Source organism: Pseudorasbora parva, chromosome 13 (genome assembly GCF_024679245.1).
Source record: "Pseudorasbora parva isolate DD20220531a chromosome 13, ASM2467924v1, whole genome shotgun sequence".
Lineage (NCBI taxonomy): Eukaryota > Metazoa > Chordata > Actinopteri > Cypriniformes > Gobionidae > Pseudorasbora > Pseudorasbora parva.
Genome location: NC_090184.1, coordinates 17775909 through 17801956, shown reverse-complemented (window position 1 = coordinate 17801956; position 26048 = coordinate 17775909). Strand labels below are relative to the sequence as shown.

The following is a 26048-nucleotide window of genomic DNA, read 5'->3' as shown; positions in this document are numbered from 1 at the left end:
CCATTCAGCAAAAGGAGCTCATCCACTCATGATGGGAGAGAGAGAGAGAGAGAGAGAGAGAGAGAGAGAGAGAGAGAGAGAGAGAGAGAGAGAGAGAGAGAGAGAGAGAGAGAGAGAGAGAGAGAGAGAGAGAGAGAGAGAGAGAGAGAGAGAGAGAGAGAGAGAGAGAGAGAGAGATTACCAAAGAGGAAATGGTCCGAGGAATATAGTTGGAAAAAGAAGAGTTACAATCACTCCAGGACAACATTGTTAACACTGGAAAGCGCTGGAGGGACGTTAGAGAGTTTGAGGCCTGAAAATGGATGCCAAGATTCGCGTTGTATTCTATTGCTAGATATGTGAGTAACCCTTGCTTTTACAAAGTTTCACAGAACCAAGATCATTTATGTTGTTGGTTTCAATTGTTGTTGAATCACAGCTGATTCATAACGTTTGGCTGACTGATGTAGAAGTTGTTAGTGGTTGCCTGTGCTGTAATTAGTGGCGCCTTATTTAAGGAAGGAATGTGGGTTTTTTTTAGGTAGGAGCATGTTTGGGTTTGATTTGATATATAAACTGTCAGTACTCAGACTGCACATTCAATATATAAATAATATTTACAACAATGTTATATGGGAAGCAGGTAAAAATACAAATACAATAAAATAAAGTAGAAATAATGAAGTCCAACAAGTCCACAGAATATTGACAACATGAATACAAAGCAGAGATTTCTATCTTTTTTAAAAATTAGATTCCTTTTAAGAAATGATTAAATACATGTAAGCATATCTAAAGGTTTAATTCCTTCAAATAATGACTGATTATTTCGAGATCACTGTTTGTGTCTCTGGCTATGTCCCAGAAACTAAACTTATCATCATCAAACGCTCTAGATTCTGAACATTGTTTCATTTTTTAGGAAATGCACACCTACGATTGTTTGGTAGAATTCAAGTACTTCCCTTTATTACACTCTTGAATAGAACAGAAACCAGTGAGTGAAACCATTACTCGGCATGTCACTGTGCGGTGTGTGTGTGTGTGTGGGTGTTAGTGTAGGTAAGGTTTCATAATACTATCCTGTACTTTGTGCAGATAATGCCGTCTGTGGGGATTCCCCATTTTGTACTAGCAACACCTGGAATGTTTGCTATCCTAGTGAAAATGATGATGAAATAGTTTTGTTGTGAATAGTCCTTCATTATACACTGATCAGGCATTACATTATGACCACCTTCCTAATATGGTGTTGGTCCCCCTTTTGCTGCCAACACAGCCCTGACACATTGAGGCATGGCGTTCCTTTAAGTCCTGTAAGTTGCGAGGTGGGGCCTCCATGGATCGGACTTGTTTGTTCCGCACATCCCACAGTTGCTCGATTGGATTGAGATCTGAGTTATTTGGGGGCCAAGTCAACACCTCAAACTCGCAACAATGCTTAGGTAGGTGGTATGTGTCAAAGTAACATCCACATAAATGGCAGGATCCAAGGTTTCCCAGCAGAACATTGCCCAATATCACTGCCTCAAATGGCTCACCTTCTTCTTATAGTGCATCCTGGCGCCATGTGTTCCACAGGTAAGCAACCCAGACCCACCTGGCCATCCACGTGATGTAAAAGAAAACGTGATTTATCAGACCAGGCCACCTTCTTCCATTGCTCATGGTCCAGTTCTGGTGTTCACATGCCCCCACCGTTGGTGCTTTCAGCGGTGGACAGGAATCACACTGACTGTTCTACGGCTTTGCAGCCCCATACACAACAAAATGCGATATACCTTTCTATCAGAACCAGCCTATTAGAACCAATCTATGAACTTCATAAGCAATTGAAGATACAGTAGCTTGTCTGTTTGATCGGAACACACCGGCCCGGCCTTCACTCCCCACGTGCATCAATGAGCCATGGCCACCTATGACCCTGTAGCCGGTTCACAACTGCTTAATTAACTGCCACTGTTGATAGATACTGACCACTGCAGACCGGGAACATCCCACAAGAGTTGCAGTTTTGGAGATGCTAGCCATCACAATTTGACCCTTGTCAAACTCTCTCAAATCCTGCTTTGCCATTTTGTTCTGCTTCTAACACATGAATTTTGAGGATAAAATGTTCAATTGCTGCCTAATATATCCCATGATGAAGAGATTTCAGTGTTATTCACTTCACCTGTCAGTGGTCATAATGTTATGCATGCTTTATTTTTTTTTTTTAATTGCTTGAATGTGTGAATGTGCATGAGTGAGTTAGAGTGAAGAAAGCACATATGTTTAGAAGGCTTCTTATTTCTTAATATATTTTTTGTGTGTTCATTTTGATGAGTCAAATTTATTTTTCACATTCTTTCATGCCAAAAATCATTAGGATAGTAAGTAAATATCATATTCCATGAAGATATTTTGTTAACTTAGTAATATGTAATATGAAACAAGTAATATGAATTGCTAAGGACTCTTTTCATTTGGAATGAAGTATTGGATTACTGTATTATAATAAGTACATTATGTAGTATATAAAATATAAGAAAAAAAAAGCATTGTACCTGGTGGATAACCAGTTGTTTTAATAATTTATCAAATACAAGAAAAAACACCTTTTTTGCAGAGTTAGATATTTAAATCTACAGCGACTGTCATGTGACTGACTTTTTGTCTATGTGAATACTCTTGTCTTTGAAGCATACTCCTTCCTTTAATGAACATTTATACTCAATGAAACTTTTATTAAATTGTAAGAGTACAGTATCCGTGACACTTCTGAGTTAAGGAAGTTTGAAATTTGTAGGATCAAAGAAGTGCGGTAGTGTAAACTACTGTCTAGAAGGCTTGTAATTCTTGTGTAGGTGTGAGAACGCAATTAGCTCGGTAATGTTAAAAGACACCACATTCCCCCCCCCCCCCCCCCCCCCCATTTATTCGGCAAGCCCCACATTCTCTACATTTTCATATTTAACGAGATTCCTAAACAAGCCAAATTTCTAAGGGATAATCTATCTTTAGACGATTACAGAAATGTGTCAGAAACTACATTTCCTTCTGTAACATGACCCTGAAACTGCTTTTTTCCTGGCTTTATTTCCTTAAAGTGATAGTTCACAAAATGTTTAAATTGTCATCATTTATTCACCCTGTAGAATGATGTAGAAGATTTTTTATTTTATTTTTGGTAATAATTTGGATCTCACTGATTTTTGGAAAAACATGAGGTGTGTAAATGATGACAGAATTCTTATTTTTAGGTGAACTATCAGAGAGAAAAGTAGCAAAAGAAAACGTATCCCATAATGGACAGCAACTGCAGACAAAGGTAAGGGTTGAGTCTTTTTATTTGGTGCTGTCTTCTAGGAAATACTCTTTGTAGCTAATCTCAAACCTCACATTTTTTTACATTTAAAGGCATACTCTGTAAATTTCATGCCTTCAGGTTGCTTTGTAGTTTGATGTAGAGGTGTAGTTTGATGACGCCTTGATTTCGCTGAATAAGATAATTTGTCTTCACCTCTACACCCAGTGGAAAAGAATCATATTCATGAATGAGCTAATGTATAACAGATTTAATAACATTACTGTAGTTTGAAGCAGGGTGGGGCAGTGTGGATTATGATGGATGGATGCACTTTTTGGGTTTCAAAGCAGAAACAACCATTCACTGCCATTATAAAGCTTGGAAGAGCCAGGACCTTTTTTAACATAACATTTTCGGGTGAACTATCCCTTTAACGTCTTGTTTTCCCCATGAAAAAGACTTCACAAACCCTGAAACACACAGAGCAATGTCAGGGCAATCAGTTGTTGACAAATACTGCTTTTGACATTATATTTTATATAGTGTTCAGATGCATAAACTTCAACTTCTACATTACATACTCTGCTAACACACATGTAAATAGCAATTAAAGATATCAGTCACTGAGTCCAGAACACAACTGTACAGCACAAATGATTTGCTAACAAATCCTGCAGTATACACGTTTATCTATAGTGTTGAGAAAGAGGAAGAATAATGTCCTCACGCTGACCGATATTTGAACTGTCTTCTCTCAAGATTTTGATTTCACAATGGGCTCACGTATTACTCACAACAGGCCTCATTTATGAAACACAAGCAAAAAAATGTTTTTGTGTAAATCGTCCGTAAAGTCGTTCTGACATAAATTTGGGGGGCCACGTAAATGTGCATATTTTCAAAATGTTAGCTGGTACCATAGGCCGTAAAAAATATTAATGTAGTATCTGTGGCATCACCGTTGGTTTCTGAAGAACATTTTTTAAGCCTTAAGTCAGCCGTTGCCATCTTGGCAGCGTGCGTCACTTGGCACTGTGCATCAATCCCGGATAACTGAAATGGGCAAAGTGGTGGGGCATGGCTTGAGCCGAGGTGCCTGCACTGATTTTTGTTTATTTACACTGCTTGTTCAAATGGCATGATTAAAATGAGCTAAAGCAACACACTTGCTATACATTTTGCCCAAACTTAATTTGATTGTGCTCAATCCACTTAAATATAAGTCAAATTCAAGTCAAACTTAATCCGTTTGTGTTGTGTTACATGAATGATTTGTGTTGCATTAACTGAAAATGGGCGGGGCTTGTTAGTACCCAGCATGATTTGCATATGGCAAAATCAAAGCAAGTAAATGTTGTTATTTTTCATATGTAAAAGTGTTTTGTAATGTATTTTTGAGCAAAATGAAAAAGGGGAAGACTAGATTGTGTTTAATAGAATTTCTTATTCAATTATGTTGGAATTATTAGAACAATTTAAATTATTTTGGGTTACCATTGTGGACAAGAGTGGAGCATTTGCTTAGGCTGTGGACTAAATCAACTAACGTCAGCATGGCTTTACTGAAGAAGCTATTAATGCTTTGCATTTAAGAGACTAATGTGTGCTCTTACTAGTTAAACTAGTTTGTCAGCTAGGAAGTTTGTCAGCTAGAATTACAATACAATTGTGTAACTTTATTAGTTTATTCTTAGCTAAAAATACCTAGTTCTTCCAAAAATATATGTGCTCATTAATGTATATTTTTACTTCTTTCAAGTAATAAAATATTCTCGTAAGTTTATAATATGCCATTGAAAATACATACGGGTGAGGGGTTCAAATGCTGGTCACCATGTTGCCCCTCCATCTTGAAACTACATTAGCCAAAGAGGGACATACCCGTAAATTCAAGTTTCACTTTTCGCGTTTTAACACTCGATTTCACCGTGTCGAATGTGAGGAGTGGGATTGCCATGTTAATCTTGGACTAAATCGGCCACCGTAGGAGTTAAAATGAAATCAGAATTGAGAGGAACAGAAACTATTATTTACTGGATGGTCTTTTCACCGCTAGATGGGGGAAAATATCACACAGTGTAGCTTTAAAGCATATGAAGTTGAAGTGGATGAATGAATATATGAAATTAAATGTCTGAATCATGACAGGAAGTCATATAAAATTCACTTTGAAACTACGTAATTGAGTCACTAAAAATGTATTAATTTCATGGTGTTGATGATACATGAACAAATTATGTTTGTTTAACGCAATTCATTAATATGTGTACACAATTAAATAATGTAAATCCAACTCACTTTTTTTTCAGTGTGATTTCTGAAGCCATGCCTGCCTAGCTCAACCACACTGAAAAAAAAAAGTGCGTGGACCATCTTCCACAATGGTAACCTACAATAATTGTTCTAATAATTCCAACATAATTGTATATTAAACTCTATTAAACACAATCAAGTCTCCCTCTTTCTCATTTTGCTCAAAAATACATTAAAACACTTTTACATATAAAATACCAACATTTACTTCCTCTTGATTTTGCCATATGCAAATCATGCTGGGAAATAACAAGCCCCGCCCAGTTTCAGTTAATGCAACACAAATCATTCATGTAATCTCAACACAAATGGATTAAGTTTGATTTCAATTTGACTTATATTTAAGTGGATTGAGCACAATCAAATTAAGTTTGGGGAAAATGTACAGCAATTGCTTTAGCTTATTTTAATTAAGCAATTTGAACAAGCAGTATAAATTTTTTTTCAGTGCACATTGAAGGTCCACCTGCCACGCAAGGGACAAATAACACCAACCAATCATCATACTTGTACAATGACGAACAACAATGGAGAAGTTAATTTTGCTGCATTTTTATTAGCAGTAATAATCTTTAAAATGAGATACACATTACTGCCATGTATATTCTGTATCATAGCAACCAAAGTATGCTACATTGCAAAGAGCTTTCAAGCGCCACCAGCTGGCCACTTTCAGAAGAGCACCAGGCATACACTTTTAGATATGAACTGCAACCTGTCAGAGTTGCCTTGGGGAAAAGCATTCAGACAGTCACGTAGGCATTCAGAACTAACTTACAATATTGTCATTGCCTCAGCCAGGGTGGAGTGCAAAAGGAGAGGCAGCATTTAAAAAAGGTGAGCACTTAAAGGTATTATTAAAGTCATTGTGAAATCAGAAATGACTTAATTTTACTTTCTTATTAATTGAATTTATTAATTAATTGAAAAATATCCATGAATATAATTGTAAACATTTGATTTTAATCTTTAACCACTTAAACTCCGAGGACCCTGTACAGGGTCGGAAATGACATGTCATGTATTTACTTTCCATTTTAAATGTCTGTGGAGGAGCTATGATGTCACCATGTGGTACCATCTGGAAAATGGTACCACATACCTCTACCTCTACTTTCTGGAAATATGAATCACTTTGTTTTACACAAAGTAATGTATTTACACTAAATTACTCTGATGTCATTTCTGCCTAGATTTGGCCTACCCGAATTAAAAAGCCTCCCATACACACATACAGTGGTCTAGGTTCAAAATGTTGGTGTCATTTTACAGGAAACCCTTTAAAGTTACATAAAACACTGCTAAAAGTGATAAACATGTAAGTATATGTTGTGTAAGCTGTTATAACCCCCCCCCCAAAAATTAGGCGCTTTTTGATTTTTTTAATATAAATTAATTTTTGAAAGTGTGTAACTCAGGCCCTGTGTGCTCTAGGACCCTGCAGACACTTTGGGCTGCTTCGAGCATGTATAATTAATTTAATGACACTGGAATATTGCATTTATATCACTGTATATGGTGGTGGGAGGGGGTGGTGAAGGGGGGTAGCAGGGTTGGAGGAGGGGCAAAAAAGGGGGGGAAAGGGGCAAAAAGGGGGGTCATCCCTTCAGACCCATTTGAGTAAATCTGGCATACAACATGACACAGACAAAATTCTTTTTTCCACTATTTTCTGTAATTTAGTGGAAACAGCCCAAACTGTCTGCAGGGTCCTAGAACACACAGGGCCTGAGTTACACACTTTCAAAAATGAATTTATGGAGAGAAAAAAATCAAAAAGCGTCTACTTTTTGGGGGGTTTATTACAGCTTAGACAACATATATTTACATGTTTATCACTTTTAGCAGTGTTTTATGTAACTTCAAAGGGTTTCCTGTAAAATGACACCAACATTTTGAACCTAGACCACTGTATGTGTGAATGGGAAGCTTTTCAATTTGGGTAGGCCAAATCCAGGCGGAAATCCCAAAAAAATGGCCCTGAGTGTAAGAGGATAATCATAACATCATAACTTGCACTTTGTGTAATATGATTGACTTCTTGCTGTTGCATTCTGTTATAGAGTCATCCTCGGGTAAGGCCAGGATTTGGTGACTCAGAAGCAGAGGCTTCCCTCTGGGTAACTTTCTGTTAGTCACAAGGGTCACGTGCAGATGCTTCATTCCCTTTCTCTGTAGTAAACCCCTGCTCACACTTGAGGCTGTTTATATTCCAGGGCATTCGAACTTAAGAGCTGACATCCTTTTTGAGTCTCCTCTGGTTGGCTCTCACTACTCCAGCTCCATTAGGGCTGGACGTACAAACCTGGACGAGGCTTTTTAGCGAGGCTTTTTTGCCTAGACCAAGTCCTCTATTAGTGACTCTGTTCTGACCAGCCTGAGTCTGGTACTTGGATCTGGTTTCTTTCCTGGACTGCACTCCCTGGAAGCTTCCTGTTCAGAGAGATCTTCCTTCTCAAGTGCAGGGGTTGATCAGTTTGTAGAGACGATTCTTATTTCCAAAGCTCCCTCCACAAGGAAATTGTATAACCTAAAATAATAGCTCTTTTTGTGCTGTGATGTCAACAATGTCACTTGAACCCAGTCCACTGCCGGTTGGTATAGCGGTGAACTGTCTCCAAGAGTGCCTCTCTGGGTTATCCGCCTCTGATCCTTAAAAGTATTTGTGGCTGCTATTTCTGCTAGCCATGGACCTATTGATGGAGTTTCTGTGGGAAAGCACCCCTTGGTGCCAGATTGCTGAGGCCTATCTACAGGCTGGCCTGGGAGTTCCTTCTTGGGAACTTTCTGTGTTCCTGGAAGATTTATCAGAGGCTGCATTTGGTTTATCCAAGGTTTATCGGAGGCTCTCTATCTTCCCATAGCGTCAACGCCATGTCTCGTTTCCTTCTCAGGAAACTGGGTTACATATGTAACCTGAGACAATTGAGACAATAACCCAAGACAATCTCAATTGATCGCCATTCAAAAGTAGCCGTGTATTCTGATTAAACTTTTTTTGCTAGCAAGATATTAACCCTTTCACACGTAAGTTTTTTAAGGCGACCATTATTTAGAAATCACTTTATAGTTTTTAGCCAATTTAGTTGCTTTTTGCATAGACATCACATCAGTGTGTATTTTACAAATTCTAAATTTGCTGTTTTGCTGTGTATTTAAATGTCTGAAACCTAAAATAAACATTATGTGGTTGAAAACACAGAAAAGTTGTTGTATATGACAAGCTGCTGAGCGCCTCTCCCTCTGGCTTAGCGCCTTTGTTTGAATTGAAGCACATTTGAATTTAAGATGCAGTTGATCACGTGATGCATAGGGTTGGGCATCGTTTTGATTTGAACGATTCTGATTCCGATTCTTACTTTCGATTCCGGTTCTTTTCGATTCTCGATTCCGATTCTTTGAGGGGTGGAGTCAAAACATGTCACATCGATATTCAATGCTATTTTCCATTCCAAGGGGAGGAAAACGCATTAAAAACGCGAACTGAATTAAAAAACGCAAAGTGGCTAATTAAATTTAAAATAACATTGGATAATGTTTTTTGTTAAAAATTCAATAGCTTGATATGAAACCATTAAAGTTACACAAGTTGATCAGTCAAGAGCAGTGTGATCGTTTGTCTTTTTGTAGTTTGACTTTGAATAACAGAACTGCTGTCCCTTTAAGAACTGCCGCACTCATGGATCCTAAACACTGTTCCTGTTACTCATTCTTCATTTCTTCCTGAACTGTTTATGACTGTGTTTACATTAATACTCGTCAAAATGTGCACTGAATTTGTGTGTGTGTGTGTGTGTGTGTGTGTGTGTGTGTGTGTGTGTATTTGACCAATAATAAGCTGGAAAAAGAAGCAAATGTTTGCACTTGTATGTCAGAGGCGGCTTTATAACGGTGTGTGTGTACTTAAGATGTGAGCGCGACATCTGCGGGGATTAGTAGAATTATGTGCAATCCCGCGCGAAATTCAGACCGATCACACACTAATACTAACACTAACACGCTGTCATGAAGAAAAGTCCAGCAGAACGCGCGTTCGCCTTGTTCAGAGGGTTAACCGAGCTGAGTGAGAATATGCGGTGCGTGTCAACTCGCTGACGGTCAGAGGAGGAGAGGAGAGCGCAGCTGGGATCGATACTGTAGAAACTGAGTTGGCTATCGTATATTTTCAGATATTTCAGTATCGATGTTTTTGACAACACTAGTTGCACTGTGCTTTTTAAAAGTGAAATAAATCCATACTCCAGAGAGCCCCGTGCCCCATGGCTAAAAGAACAAGCGGGCGCACACGCACCGGAAATCAGGTGGCCATGGAAACCAAAACATGCACGCTTGGAACCGATGATTGCGAAAACAAATTTTCTAAACGATTCCAATGGCATCGTTATTTTTTAAACGGTTCCAAGTTAGAACCGGTTCTCGATGCCCAACCTGATGCATTTACCGTTCTAATCACACCGGTGTGATCATACGCTCCAGGGAGCAGCCAAGAGTCACAGCAGTGTAATTGTACGTGCGTAAGGGTTAATGAGAAATATTGGATTATATTATTTTGTTTTGATTATATTTTTGTCTATTTTCTTTGACTTAGTTCATGCACAGGTTGTAGTTGAATGTATACAGCAATCAAGTCAGTGAAATTAGAATAAAATACAAGTAAAAAGTCTACAGGTTATTTTATTTAAAACACTAAATATACTCATAAAGGATTTGATATCAGTATTCTCTGAATTAGATAGGTTAATTATACACCTCAACCAACTAAGCAGTTTTTTGATTTCATTATTTTGAGTTGAACTTTCAAAAATGAAATGCTTTTTGTCTGCATCTTGGATTTTTAATCGATCATTTATTGAATTCGATTATGATATTATTTCATTCAAGAGCTGTTCTTTGACATTTATACATTTTGGCAGACACTTTTACCCAAAATTCAAGGTATGCAGTTTGTCATTTAATGCATTCCCAGGGTATTGAACCCATGATTTTAGATTTGCTAGTGCACTGCTAGTGCAGCTACAACAATCTAAATCCATGGCTCAGAACCACATTACTTGGATACTCCAGTTATTATGGTTACTGCTTTAAAACACTAATATGTAAATACAAAATTCTGTGTTTTTGTTTATCTTATTATTGACAGTAGCTGCTAACTATGGTATTTTGGTGAGAACAAAGGTTACCACAGTAATTCTTTGTGTATATATGTAAAGGTAGGTCATTATACACCAGAAGACCTAGAAGAAAAGAGAATGAGTAATACTGCTTGAATGTGGGAGGACAAATCAAAAGACATGGGTCAGAGAGCACTAGAGGTATAACATTCTTGTAATGAGTACTCATTAACTTACCGTCTGATTCTAGATTCCATTGTCAAAACCAGTGATATGCAGATTTTGAAGTATTGTGTTCAGTTAAGTCCCAATATAAAATCAATTTAAAGCAAAGATGATATGCAGTTAATCATGGACCGTGCAAACAAATGATTCAGAAGTGAAACAATACATCAGAACTGTGGAATAAGAAATCAGATTTTGATTTTTTTTTTAAATCCTAGTATTGCTTAATTATAATTAACACAAATAGATGATATTTAATAAATAACAATTATGCATGTGCATGTATTTTTCTAAATGCAGTACAACACACCTTGGATATGAACACTAAGATGCATATAGAGTAAAATATGAGTCATCATTATGCATATCAAATGTGCTTGCTTCCATCCAACCAGGGCCAAATACAACCAATAAATCAATAGTTTCCCAGGAAACCTTGATGTAAACACACAACAGTGAAAACAACACAGTATCGATAATATGCTAAACGGATTGAAGTATGTATTTCTACACGACTTGCATGACCAAACACAAATTCAAATTGGTTTCCCGGATATTTGCCTCCCCCTTTTCTGCTACTGTAATCACACATTTCACGGTTGAGAAATAGTTTTAACGTGAAAACAATGACACACATCACAGGTTAGTTTCATGATGGACTGATCATCTGTCTAGGTATTTCTGTGACTTCAGCACAACTGCCAAGACATGCCGCTTCCAGAAACTTTTATACTTTCTATGCAGTTTGTCAGTTGTCAGCATTTTCTGGGAATTGAGTTGTCGTAAAGGGATAGTTCACTCAAAAAAGACAACTTGATGTACCCCAGGGCATCCAAGATAGGTGACTTTGTTTCTTTAGTAGAACACAAATGAAGATTTTTAACTCTTACCGTTGCAGTCTGTTAGTCGTATTATGCATGTGAATGGTAAAAAAAAATCTATGAGAGTAAAACAAATTTGCACTGACAAATCTATATTAAACACTGCGGCTCAGGGGCGTAGCCATCTTTTCAGAAGTCAAGGCGACAGAAATGTTGTAATACCATTCTTTTTTTCTTTTTTTTTTGGACTGATATAATGATATAATTTATCACATCTCTTGCTTTTAATTCAGTAAGATATTAAGTACACTGCTGAACAATAAACACTAATATCTATAATATTTTTCGTCTATATTTTATGCCAATTTTATGATTGGTTCATGTACTACAAACACTTGTGCATCAAGTCTCCATAGATTGTATGCAATGTATATATATATATATATATATATATATATATATATATATATATATATATATATATATATATATATATATATATATATATATATATATATATATCTATATATATATATATATATATATATATATATATATGCTGCATTTATGTAATTAAAAATGCAGTAAAAAGCTTAATACAGTGAAATATTATTTTGATGTAAATCAGCTGTTCTCTATAATATATATATAGTATATAGAATATATAGTAAAGTGCATTTTATTCCTGTGATCAAAGCTGAGTTTACTGATCATCTTCATCATTACTCCAGTCTTCAGTGTCACATGATCCTTCACTAATTATTCTCATATGAGGATTTCATAATCAAAAACATTTATGATTATTATCAGTGTTGAAAACATTTTTGCTGCTCATGGTGCTGCTTCATTTTTGTGGAAACCACAATACCATTCAAACATTTGTGGTAAAATAAAAAAGAGAGAAATGAATCCTTCTGTTGATCAGACACGCATTAAATTGCTCACAAGTGATATATTTAATATTACAAAAGATAATTGATTTAATAAATGCAAATAAATGCTGTCCATTGAACATTCTATCATCAACGAATCCTGAAAAATAAAATGTATCATGGTTTCCACAACATTTTTAAGAAGCACAAATGTTTTCAGTAATAATCATAAATGTTTCTTGATTATGAAATCCTCACATGAGAATGATTAGTGAAGGATTATGTGACATTGAAGACTGGAGTAATGATGATGATGATGATGATGATGATGATGATGATGATGATCAGTAAATTCAGCTTTGATCATAGGAATAAATTGCACTACTATATCTTCACATAGAAAAAAATCTGTTTTAATTTGTAATGATATTTCACAATATTACTGTTTAACTGTATTTCTGATTAAATAAATGCATCATTGGTGAGCAGAAGATAAACATTAAAAAAGCTGTCAGTTTGCACCGCATTATTCATATGATATACCTTATTGTCAATAAATAGCCTACATTGAGATGGCTTGAAAAACACACATAACGCATATATTGTTGCAATCGTCTGATTGTCGTCGTCATGTTCGATCACTCATAACAATTGTTTTTGGCTTGTGACAACACATTGATGTCTCAAGACACGAAACGATCAGTTTGTGCGAGAAACCGAACAGTATATAATTTTTTTGCCCTATAGGGGTAAGCAGATAAACATAACATTTTCATTTTTTTGGTGAACTATCCCTTTGAAGGGCTGATTGGGATTTGGGGACCAACATCAGTCTAAAGAATCCTTATTTATGCAACCCACCCTTAAAGTGTCTTAAAGGGGTCATATATTGTTACATGCACTTTTACAAGCTGATTGTATGGAAAGTGTGTTGGCAGTGCCTGTACACAACCATCCTATAATGATAAAAATCCATCCAGTGTTTTTTATTTATTTTTTAAATCTCTTTATGTTTTCTCCTGTCTTAACTGCCACTCTCCCATGATAGTTGATTGACAGCAGTTTCACCACAGACCCGCCCTGAGCGAGCTAACATCATAGTCTGCCATTATTGATACGCTGTGTAAGGCCGTTGCCAGGAGGTCTAGCTAGAGAAACCAAGAATCTCCCCAAGAGTTAACATCTGAACAGTCTCCTTTGACATCATACTGATACACACACACCTCACCCTAACACTCTGCATATTACCAACTGTATTTCTCCTTTCCCCCCCTCCAGGAATATAGAATGTGAAGTATGTACTATGAAAAAACTATGTGTGTTTACTATCATTTGAAATGTCTCAGTACACCTGGTAAAGTGGTCTCATTCTCCCAACTATAATACCAACCTCCAAAAAGTTAAGAAAATATTGAATGCCAGTAAGAAGGTGACCTCGCACAGATCTATGATACAGGATGCCCCCTATATGTAAATAAGTGCCCTCCTTCACAGATCTTGAGAAACCATTCAAACACAAATTCTGATTTCCCATTTGTGACCCCCTGAAGAAGGTGCCAAAATCTAATTATAATCACAGAAAACACCATTTGGTGACTTATTGAAACACTCAGTTTCAGTCAATCTCATGTCAATCTTGAGTACCTATAGAGTAGTATTGCATCCTTCATATCTCCGAAAAGTCTTTAGTTTTATTATACTTATAAAAGAAATATAGGCTGTACAGAGTCTTTCCGGAAAAAAACGAGCGCCCGGAGGCGTATCGTGTGGGCGGAGCTAAAGAATGACGAGTGCGCACAAATCAGTGACGTCCTCAAGTGTGGAGAAACCCATGGCTATCGATCTATCTCAGCTAATAGATATATGATCCAGAATCAGATCCGGAGGCTGAAATAAATTGAACAGGAGAAACAGCAACTGCAGGACGTCCGTCTCTGTGGTATGTCAACATTTGTGTGTGTTTACTCGCAGTTTATGAGGACATGATTCGGTTTATGGACTATTGTATGTGACTAAACCTTAGCAGTAGCAAGCAAAACGGTTTTACACGTCAGACTAGTGTACGATATACATAGAACAACAATGGCGTAACCATTTGAATGACGAAGCACGCGATCGTGTCGTTTACTGATGTTTACTCACGCGACGATAGCCAACAGTAAAGACATTTGAAGCAGTTTTACTCACCGCCTGCTTCCAAAGCAGGACCGAACCTTTATCGCTGGGACCACTCCGTCAAAAACACACTTCTTTGGTATGATTTGGTGAAGTCCTGGGACAGCAGTGACCGTGGAGATCCACTTTGCGATGCGACTGAAACGATGTTGTGAAGCTTCCCGTCATTTCTGTGATTAAATCGGTTCAAATGCAGCGCTGCCTTCCCGGAATGCTGTGCTGAAGCGTTGAAGTCGCTTGATGTCACCCATAGGAATTAAGTGGAGCGCGGCGCGGACTATAGCGACATAAGTGTTCACGGACGAGTGGATCTGCACCTGAGAGACTGTTTATGGGCGTGCATTTCCTCTCTCGCTCTAGTCACGCGCTCGCGCACCCTACCGGGAGAAGAGCCCGTACGGCCCATACAAGGACCTTCCGATCTATTAACGTCAAGTCGACCCATACTCGAAAAAAACTCTCCGAAACTTGTGAGAAACCGGAAGGAGTATTTTTAACACAGAAATACTCCATCAAACGTCCAACATTAGTTTTTGAAACTTTGTCTATGTTTAGGATAGGAATCCAAGTCTTTAACAGTGTAAAAAGCTCAATATGCATGAAACAGCATTTCACCCCCCCTTTAAGGAAAGTGACACAACTCGGGGAATCTTTACTCAGATCTCCCGCACTATTGACGTGTGTAGTTTTTGACAGGTAAATGCTTCTAAATCTTTGATTTCTGAATTACTGATTTTGTATACGATTGTTTAATGTTTGATTCATTGAGTTGAATTTTGATTGATGTTTCTTACCTGGTTAATAAATTGTTACGTTTGAATTTGACATACTCTGATATTATTTTCTCAAAGTAGATTAAGTGAAGACTTATGTTACCGCAAGTAGGCTAGTTGTCATTGCCTTTGATTAGAACTAATGTTATCTTTATTCAAGTGTATACAGATCTATGGGGACTAAATACAATATTTTCTAGAGAAAGCTAACACTCTAAAAAGTAGTCATTTACCTCTGTGTAACGACCAAAACTGACGGGTTTGTGATTGTAAGACCCGCGTTACAGCTGGCGCGAGGATCTTTAAGCAACATAGATTCTTAATGAACAAGTAATAGATATAAAGTTAAAGAGTGAAATAGAATGTCAAACGTTTAATCCAAATTCCTAACTTACTAAATATCGTAGAAATCTTTTAATTAAATGGAGTCATTAATAAAGAGGTAATACAAGTAACAAATGTATTTCATCTAATATTGTCTTGTTGTGCAAAAGGAAAGAAAGTAACTTGCAGAGAGCCCTTCACCCGCATCATTGGCTGCCGTCCTTGGACCAGTGAGCAGGCTTACAGCTGGAGCAGAATGCCGTCTACACCATTGTGGTGTTCTTGGGTGTAATAATGAACACAGCAGTCATTTTGATGTTCCTTAATCCGAACCGCTGAAGACGCAGTGAGTTTTGTTTTTGAAGGGAATATTACCCCGATCAACGTCAATGCTTTCATGTCTGCACCGCGCAAATCGTTTCTCACCAGACTGCTTTATAAACTAGGGTCAGTATAAGCAGGGCTTGAAGCTGACATTTTTTCTTGAGTTGCACTTGTGCTCTTAATAAAAAAAATGATGAGCACAGTCAAAAATTTAGGAGCACATTCTGATCAATAACACACATTCCAATTATAACTTTCCCATTAGCCTACAGGACGATATTTGTCCCCATTTTTACCATTATAAGAGCAATGTTTTCTAATCTTATTAAATAACCATAACTCTAACAATTAAAATATAAAAGTTGTTTTTAAAATGTTAATTTAAACAATTAATTCAGTTAGAACAATTAGACACAATCAGACTATTCCCAATCAAATGAGATCATCATCAAAAGATCTGTCTTTGCACAGGAGAAGTGGCACAAATTAGTGGCACAAAAAGTGATACAAATTAAACTTTAAAAGTTTGATGTTTTAAATAAAAAGTCCAAAGTATAAATATGAAAATAAAACCGCCAGTAGGTGGCAGCAAGCCTTAATGTGTGAGTCATTCATTCAATCGTTCCAAACACAGATTCATTTGAGTCAAATCGCTTGGAGATGCGGATCAGTTCTGGCCTGGCTTTGATTTTCATGAAATAGACTTTATGGTGGCTAAAACATTGTTACTTAAAGGGGTGATGAATTGAGAAATCAACTTTCCCTTGAGCTTTTGATATATAAAAGGTCATGGTAATATAAGACTATAAGTTTCAGAGCTGAAAACTTTCTTGTTAGTCAAAGAAAAGGTTTTTATAGACACCAGGCTCAGCAAACAGCCCAGGGCTTTATACTGACGTCAGTGCGCGACGAAACACACACCTCTACATCATGTCTAATCCAGTAGCCCCAGCCACCGACTCAAGGAGGGCTCGTGCTAGCTGGCTAATATGCCGAGGAAGATTAAGATATTGTGCTATTCCTACTAGTTATGGAAGAACACAGTCGCTGCATAAGCTTCCTTCGGATCCTAATATTAGGGTTGAACTTTATTTTTAATGAAGTTCCAGCTCACGTGGGGAAGACATGATGTTCACTTATGACATTAAAACATTGTGTTTGTTTGATAAAGATGTTTGCACGCCCTGTAATCAAGATAATCAAATTAAGCTCATTTAATATGCAAATATTATCCAATCCTAGCTGTGGCCATTTACTTCTAAGTCTCCAGTGCGGCACGGCCATCAGAACCCAGCGTTTAGGAGAGAGCATCAAAACCAGTGTAGAAAATAGCCTATTACTTATTAGTTATGATGTTTTCGAATGTAAACCACACGAACATTATTAGTTGACCTCAGACAACAGTATAAAAAATGAAAAAAGCAGTTTCATGACACCTTTAATATCAACCTGTCTATTGGACTTTTGTACAAGATCAGTCTCACATCTACAATCCTGCCGATACTCTGAGAAATAGAAATTCATAAATTTTGGCGCTCTGGCGCTAAATAAACAGAACTGCATGCAGTAGCGCGGTAAGGGGTGTGTGTGTGTGTGTGTGTGTGTGTGTGTGTGGGGGGGGGGGGGGGGGGTGCAATAAAAATTAAAATAGACTGACATACTGTGCTTGATATGGGATTAAAATAATGGGCAGTGGATAAGATATAAACTAATGATTAATTATTTTAATAATTCCTCAGGAAGTGCTTTCGTCACGTCACCTCGCTCACTCTCATTTGGTCATGGCTAGCAATAAGCAGCAGAAAGCATTTTTAGACTTCTTTTGAGTAATGTAAATACTAACACGGTTAAGAAAAGTAAAATTGGGAAATCTTCTCAAATAAAGTATGTAAACAACAACGACGCTGACCTTGACACCGACACAAACTCTGTTCAGACATCCGCGAGGATTGTGAGCTGGACGTTAACATGTAGGCTACTCTCACCAGTCTGCTGAGGTCGGGACACATGATATTTTACAAACATGTGTTTATGAATCATTATTATTTTTCCAAATATGCACACATGATGGACTAAGAGCCCTGGAAGATGCTGGATATTGTATGTAGGTCTAGCCTATGAACACAAATAAAAAGAATGCTTTCTGAGTGATGATTAACGTGTGTCTGTACGATCCATGGGTGTCGGAACCATTGTGTGTCGTGAGGACAAGACCCACCCACATTTTAAGACAAATAATATTGGACCCACTCACTTTTATCGTCACTAATTCAACACGTCTGTTTACCTACCCCTAACCGAGTTAAAATAAATGCCTTTCCGATCTGATATGTGATGTAAAAAAAGGGAGTAGAGCGAGTCCGGCAAACAAGTCAGTGATTTGCGTAATTTTGTCTGGTGCAATCAATCGTTTTGTAAACTGCGGTATATTTGTATCTAACGTTACTCCAGCAAAAACTAATTCTGAGACCACCCACAGTTTTGCTTCCGAGGCCCATGGTATGATCAAGTTTTAACAAGTAATTAATTTTAAATAACAATAATCTGGGGCGGTGGGTCCGTCTGTGCTCTTTGACGGTAAAGGGTGGTTCTACTACAACACTTGTCTGGTCGCCACCGACAACATAATGACGTCACACATTTTCTGACCCAACTTTCAGCCCCCCCGGACTGAAACGGCTTCCAGCGCGCCTGACTGCATGTGTCTTGTGGAAGAAAATTGTAGCCGGATCTACTTCTCTCTGTTTTTGTCTATGGCAAGTCCCGCCATCTATGTATCGCTGCAGCCCGGAGACCTGCAGGTGGGAGGAGCTTACGCAGCAAGTGGGTGGAGCTTATGCCGCAAGTTGGAGGGATTTGACAGATGTGGAAGTGGGAGGGGCTTATGCTGCAAGAGGGAGGGATTTCACAAACGTGTGTGGAAATCCTTTTCAGTCTATGAGAAATCCCCAAGTGTCATTGATGCTGAGGACCGCGGTGAATGAGAGAGGCAGGAAGTAGCGACAGTAATGAAAATAAACCATTAAATATCACATTATATATAATGGTTTAATTTCTTACGTCTTTGTTATTATCGTGTGTCCAGACTGGCTTTCGACGTGACTTCATCATTTACATTGAGTGGTACCTACTGGACAGTAGGCTACCATGTAAACTATAAAGTCACGTACACCTTTGGCCATACTTAAAGTGATGTTTTTTTTAAATTCAAGGCTCTAATGTAGGCTGTACGTATGCTGCCTTCACGTGCCATCAGAAATGTGATAATTCCGACTTCTGAAGTCGCGATTACGAAATCATTGCATTCAAGTTTCAAAATGTGAGGGCGTTCATGTGCAATTTTTTCCTAGGAAACTCGTATTTACGATAATTCCGAGAGCACCTGAATGCAGCATTAAGCCTATTTCTCAATATTAGCTACATATTCCACAGTATCAAAAAAAATGAACATATGAACACAATGAGATGCAATTGCACTCAGTGAAGTGAATGTGTAAATGCATGAAAAACAGTTTGTGTCACGTGTGTCTTTGTCTGTTGTGTTTTCCTCATGTTCTGCCTGGTTTCAGTTTTGTCACATGTTCCTTTGTTCTAGTTTTCCCACCACAGTCAGTCCCAGCGTGTATTAAGTGTTGTCAGCTGTGTCTCGTCATCTGTGTCACCCGTTCCCCCTCATTAGTCTGTCATCAGTATTTGTATTTAAGTTCCTAGTTTTCACTATATCTTGGTCTGGTCTTGATGTTAAAACCTTAGATGTCCTTCGATGTTTGCTTTTGTCAGCGAAAGTGTTAGATGTTTCTTGTAAAGACAAGTTTATTGTAAATAAAGATCCTTTGAGTTTTGGAAGTCTTGGAATCTTCATCCCCACTACATCTACACGTATCTACACATGGCTAATTTGAACTTTTTTTTTTGTTTTTACCATTCATCTTTACTGCATAATTTTAAAAATAGCAGACTAATGTTCTTCTGAAGATATTACACATATATTAAATTGAAATCTCAGGGTGGATAAATAAATGTTTTAATGAATAAAATCATGTACAAGTCACTCATTAATTGTATTATTTTTAGTGTTTTTTATTATTTGTATGAATACTTGCAGCACATTGGAATTCATCTGCATGCAGTGAACACAGCAAAATCCAGGGTGGAATGTTTCTGAATAAATGCCCTGGAGCTCGCCTCGCTTATACAAGAAGCACAATAAGCACTAGGGTTTATGTTCAATTGAACAATTACAAACATTAAGAATAATTTCTCAGCGCTGTAGGTCCATGCCATGCAAGTGAACGGTGTCCAGAACTCCAAGGGGTGATGTAAGTAAATTATACTTTATTACTATTTTTAGTATTCCTTTTAAATGCCACAACTAGTTTATTTATCACCAATTTACACAAAACGTACCAGTGTTCAGCATTTGTACTCAAAATGGCACTCCAAACAAGTGGAGATGGATTACATTTTCCATAAGAGTTGTTTGTAGTGTGAAGATGTATTTTTCCAACATGCCACAACAGAGAATAAACAAACAAAACACTGTTCTTGTTATGGGTTTCATTTTTTTAATGTCAATATTTCATTTCTAGCCATAAGAAGTGTGCCTGATTTTTAAGTTTTCATCCCCCAACTATGTCCCTGAACCTAGAGCAAACCAATGATGGGCTTGTAGAAAGCATCTCCTTCTTCAAGAAATATGTTCTTTAGCAATGCTCCTGATAACCGAAAAGATAGCAACAGTTAGCACCAGGGTTGCCAGGTCCCAGAAATATTTCTAGCCCAATGAGAACTCAAAACCCGCCCAAATGCATATGCCGCTGCCTACTTGGATGATATCATCATCTATAGTAATGACTGGCAGCGGCATATGGAGCACGTGCGGGCCATCCTGAGATCGATGAGGCTAGCCTGGCTGACCGCCAACCCGAAGAAGTGTGCAATTGGGCGCGTGGAGGTCAGGTTTTGCTGGGTTTCCACTTGGGTCATGGACAGGTGCGTCCTCAAATTGACAAAACAGCAGCAATTGCGACCTGTCCGAGACCCAATGGCTCCCCGGCCTAAGTCCGGCGGTGGGGGTATGTGGCGAGGGGGGCGTGGTTTAGCGAGGTCTGTGACGGGAGAGTGCAAATGATGAACACCTGTCTCTTGTTTCAGTAATTGGCATGGAGAGGAACTGAGAACGAGAGAGAGAGAGAAGCTGGAAGCAAGAGCGGCACTCGGACGGTGATTGAGAGAGCAGTGAGGAACTGCCAGAGTGTACCCGACGTGTTATAAAGAGACCTTGAGTTTATGATTTGTGCGATGTGCACAGTGTTTTGTAACTTGTAGGAACTGAGAAAATAAAACCCGTGAGAGTTCCCGCAAGCCGACCGCTTTGTCTTCTTCCTTCACCCACATACGAACTTTGTTACATTATACAAAATGCAACTTTTTTTTTTCCAAGTCAGTTTAACATAATCTCAGTTGAAATAACTTAAACATCCAAGTCAATTGTACTTAAAAATTTCAGGCTGTGACTTTTTTTACAGTGTGTCTATGATTGGCTTACTCACAGAAGTGAAAACAAGTTGGAAATTGAATAATTTGACAAGCACAACTACCTCTCTTTTTTGCTGATAGTATGCTGTTATTACAAGAAAAACAGATCCTAGACCTGCAGGGCAGCTTTTCCCTCTAAAAGTAATCAGTAAGCAGCAGGTGGCAGTGTTTTGAGTGAGAAAATTACACGATCAAGCCTGTCTCCCTCCGGAGGGGAGCACAGGGGTGTCCATGGGATTAGCCTTGGCCACTCATAACCATGTTGCTGGTTGACCACTGTTCCTTCCTTGGACCACTTTTGATAGAAACTGACCACTGCAGACCGGGAACATCACACAAGACCTGCAGTTTTGGAGATGCTTCTAACACATCAACTTTGAAGACAAAATGTTCACTTGCTGCCTAATATATCCCACCCACTAAACAGGTGCCGTGATGAAGAGAGAATCAGTGTTATTCACTTCACCTGTCATTATGTCATTCTTGTATATTTCTGCTGGGTTATGTGGCAATTGGTAAAGTCTTTTGCCTCAGAACTAAGTGTCCTGCATGTCTTCATGCTTCATGTTTGCTGCTAACATCATAACAGAGGGTCAATTCTATCTGTTGTGCAGTTTCTCTCTTGTGGCTTACTAAAACACAGAACAGATCAAGCGCATGCCTAGTCTGATTTTGACTTAAATTAAAACTGTTTACTTAAATAAAAAAGGGGAGATACCTGACTAAAATGAGTTATTTATTAATACATACAATTATCATTTGTAATGTTATGATAAGGGCTGAATCCGAGATTGCCCCCAAACCCTCATTCACTATTCCCTATGTTAGTCCACTAATACAGTTCGCTTGAAGGTACATTTATAAAAACGAATGAGCGAATTTGGACAGCCATTGTTTGTACACCACTATTTGAGGGTATGGGGGGGCGATTTCGGATTCAGCCAAGGTTTTACATCAATGCTTTGATAACAACTGAAAGCCTTGATAAAACCTTCTATGTTAACTTGACACAAGCATAAGGCAACAAAACACGGTTTTAAAAATGACTATGCTTCACACAAACGTGTAGACCGTATGACAAAAAATTGGATCAAAAAAATTATTTATAAAATAACATGTACAATAATTATTTTGCAGGAGGAATGGTCCCATGTGACTGATCTTCCAGGAAGGAAGAGAGGCTAACTGAGCATGTAATATAATATGCAATATCATCTTTCTAGCTCATTCCTGATTAGAGAAAATGTTGCAACCATCCGTGCTTTCCCCTAAATCACGCATGAAAATGTGATTCTAACCAACTACATCACGTCATATGTGTGTTTTTGAACAATCAAAGCAACGATCACTATATTATTGTATGATATATATATATATAATCACACCCCTATTTGCATCATGTTCCTCTGAATCCTGAAAACTGCTATTAATAACTCCACATTTTTTCACTGCAATAGAAGCCTTTGCTTTGGTGACATCCTCAGTGTGATTCATATGCACTGGGTGTGGCTAAACGGTTTGACTCATTTGACATTTGTGATGTTTTTTCACTCTGATGAACATTCAATAAAACGTTTGTTTTGCTCTGTTTTGTTTCAGTATGTGGTTGTTAGCAACAGTCATCTGCTTGTGAACCCTTAAAAAATTAAAACCAAAGACGAATCATACTGCATGACTCAGCATTCAGTTAGCACATTTACTGGTTACTTTTTTGACGCAAGTCACATGCAGTCGCGTAATGAAAAATCATGTTCACTGACAGTCTTCCAACCACAATCTCTCGAAACTTCTCTGTCCAAAAATTAGCATGAACAGAAGCTCAACTTCATATTCAAAGCAGTTTTACCTTTACATATTGCAACTTTAAATATAATATAAACAGTCTAAATAAAAATGTCCATACAATTTATAACGTATTATTGTAAAATTAAATGTACAGTCTATTAAATCCTTTAGATGATTTATATAGGCTACTGTATATAAAGTGGTGCATTTAAGCATGGCTTTATTTAAACCAATTTAGTTTTTATGACAGACTTGTTTTAATGTTTGATAAAAGGTGGGTGTGATCACTGTTTGACTCATTTTCTTGGCACTTAGCCAGCTTTAAACTGCTAGAGGTTTGCTAAAAAGGATTTGTTGTGTTTATGGTAGTGAAGAGCTTTTTTTCTCAAAGTAAATGCTACTCCCAGGAACACGTGCATATCAGTGCTTAGAAAAGAAATACAGATCAGTCTGATGCAGTAAAACCTCTTGTAAATGTCACGTTTACAGCATTCCAGCTTGGAATTATGAGGTTCATTCTGAGCTTCAAGGTTTTTGCATTCAATTCGACATTTTAGGTCTTTTTAGAATATTTTTGTTTTATAAATAAAAAGTCCAAAAATGAACAAAACATTAAAAAAAACACAAGCTCATAATAAACCCCCCACATAATGTAATGAATTCCAAGGTGACGTAATATGCCCCACCCACTCCACCCCCTACTATTCCCAAAATAATCATTAGAAAAAAAATGAGATACAGTTTGTTGTTGCTACAGACTAAGCTGACCAGATTGATGTAGAAGTTTCCAGCGTAAAGCTTACACACTGTAAAAAAAAATATTTAGAAAAAAAGTTACCTGGTTGCCCTTAAAATTTTGAGTTAAAACAATTAATTTTTTTTGAGATTCGACAACCTTTATTAAAATATTATAAAAAAAATTGTAAGCATATTGGGTATTTGTGTGTGTTTTATTTCTGCTGACGCAGTGAAACATGCCAGATGGTGCTATTTTCATGATTTATCAATTTTTTTATGTGGTTCAGATACAATAATATTTTGAGTTTATTAAACGAATTTCCTTCATTGTATCAACTCAAATTTTTAATTTAAATAAACTCAAAATTTTAAGGCAACCAGGTTACTTACTTTTTTAAGTTAAACCAACAAAAACCAACAAAACATTTTTGCAGTGCACTTGTGACATACCTGAGAGACAAATTGAACAGTAAGTAAGTTTTAAAACTTGTTATTTTGCAGAACATCACAGTTATATATGATATGAGAAGAGCAAGGACTGTAGTTGGGAAGAATTATAATATAGTTAGAAATAATAATAAAATATAATTATATTTTCATTTTTTTTTTAAACCTAGTCTAAAGGGCACGCACTTGGGGAAAAAGTCCCATGGGGCTTCGCTTCTGACTATTATAATTACTGTAGCATGTTCATATCATCACATTCGTTGTTTTTCCATCAAATGTAATCTAAGTTGGTTGAATACAAATATTTGAACTTAAATGACCTCACATTAGCATCAGCTAGCTAATTAGCTAGCCAGTTAGCATCAGCTAACAATATTTTTGATTTTCAAAATGGTTCCGTAATAAATATACATATTTATCTACTGTTATTTTGGCTTGTCTTTTAAATTTTAAGCTAAAACATGCTTGTACTCTGATTTTGTTGTAGCCTAAATATATAAACCAGAGCTTTTTCAGAGTGGGGGCATTTTACACAATCCTGGGGGGCATTTTACCCCACTTGTGTTTGGTACAAATACAATTTTTGTTAAAATCTAATAACATGGACATTTTTCATACTTGGTTTATAATTTAGGCCTATGTCATTGTCACAAGGATAACCATCTAACTTTTGTTTTACATAAAAAGTTACACGCTGGCATTTAAGGGTGGCATCACCCTATTCATTCCATTAATTAAACATTTATGTTTATCTGCTTACCCCCAGGGCAAAAAGACTGACACAGTCGTAGATACATTTACATAGATGTCTCATTTGACTGATCTGTGCAGGCACTAATGAGGAATCTATATCTATGATCGCACTGGTCTTTTGACCTACTCTAACGGAAGTAATGACACTGGGGAATACTAGATGAGATTCGTCTGATAAGAGGTAAAAAAATACTGTTGGTTTTCTCGCAGAAACCAATCGTTTCGTGTCTTAAGACATCAATACGTCACCACGAGACACAGGGTTTAATATGGATTCGTATGTCTGTGTTTTTTACTCTTATAGAAATACACCTAATTGACAACGGTTGGAGTTAAAAAACTTAGTTTGTGTTCTACTGAAGAAACAAACACACCTACGTCTTGGATGCCCTGGAGGTTAGCAGATAAACATCAGTTGTTTTTAATGTTGGGTGAACGTTTATGGGCCTGGGCACACACAAAGACAATAGCCTTAACCGTCTCCAATGCTTGTTTTTGGATTGTGGGGGAACCTGGAGGAAACGCACGCAGACAGAACATGCAAACTCCACACAGAAAGCCAACTTATTTACTCATATTCA

General features: G+C 37.4%; 1 long non-coding RNA gene across 1 annotated transcript; it reads left to right on the top strand.

Annotated features, from left to right (window-relative positions):
- The first annotated feature begins 208 nt into the window (after positions 1–208).
- LOC137038615 (uncharacterized) lies at positions 209–20525 on the top strand. Its single transcript, XR_010897526.1, has 3 exons — positions 209–338; positions 3222–3289; positions 20472–20525. It is a non-coding gene; the product is annotated as an uncharacterized lncRNA (long non-coding RNA).
- Positions 20526–26048: the final 5523 nt, after the last annotated feature.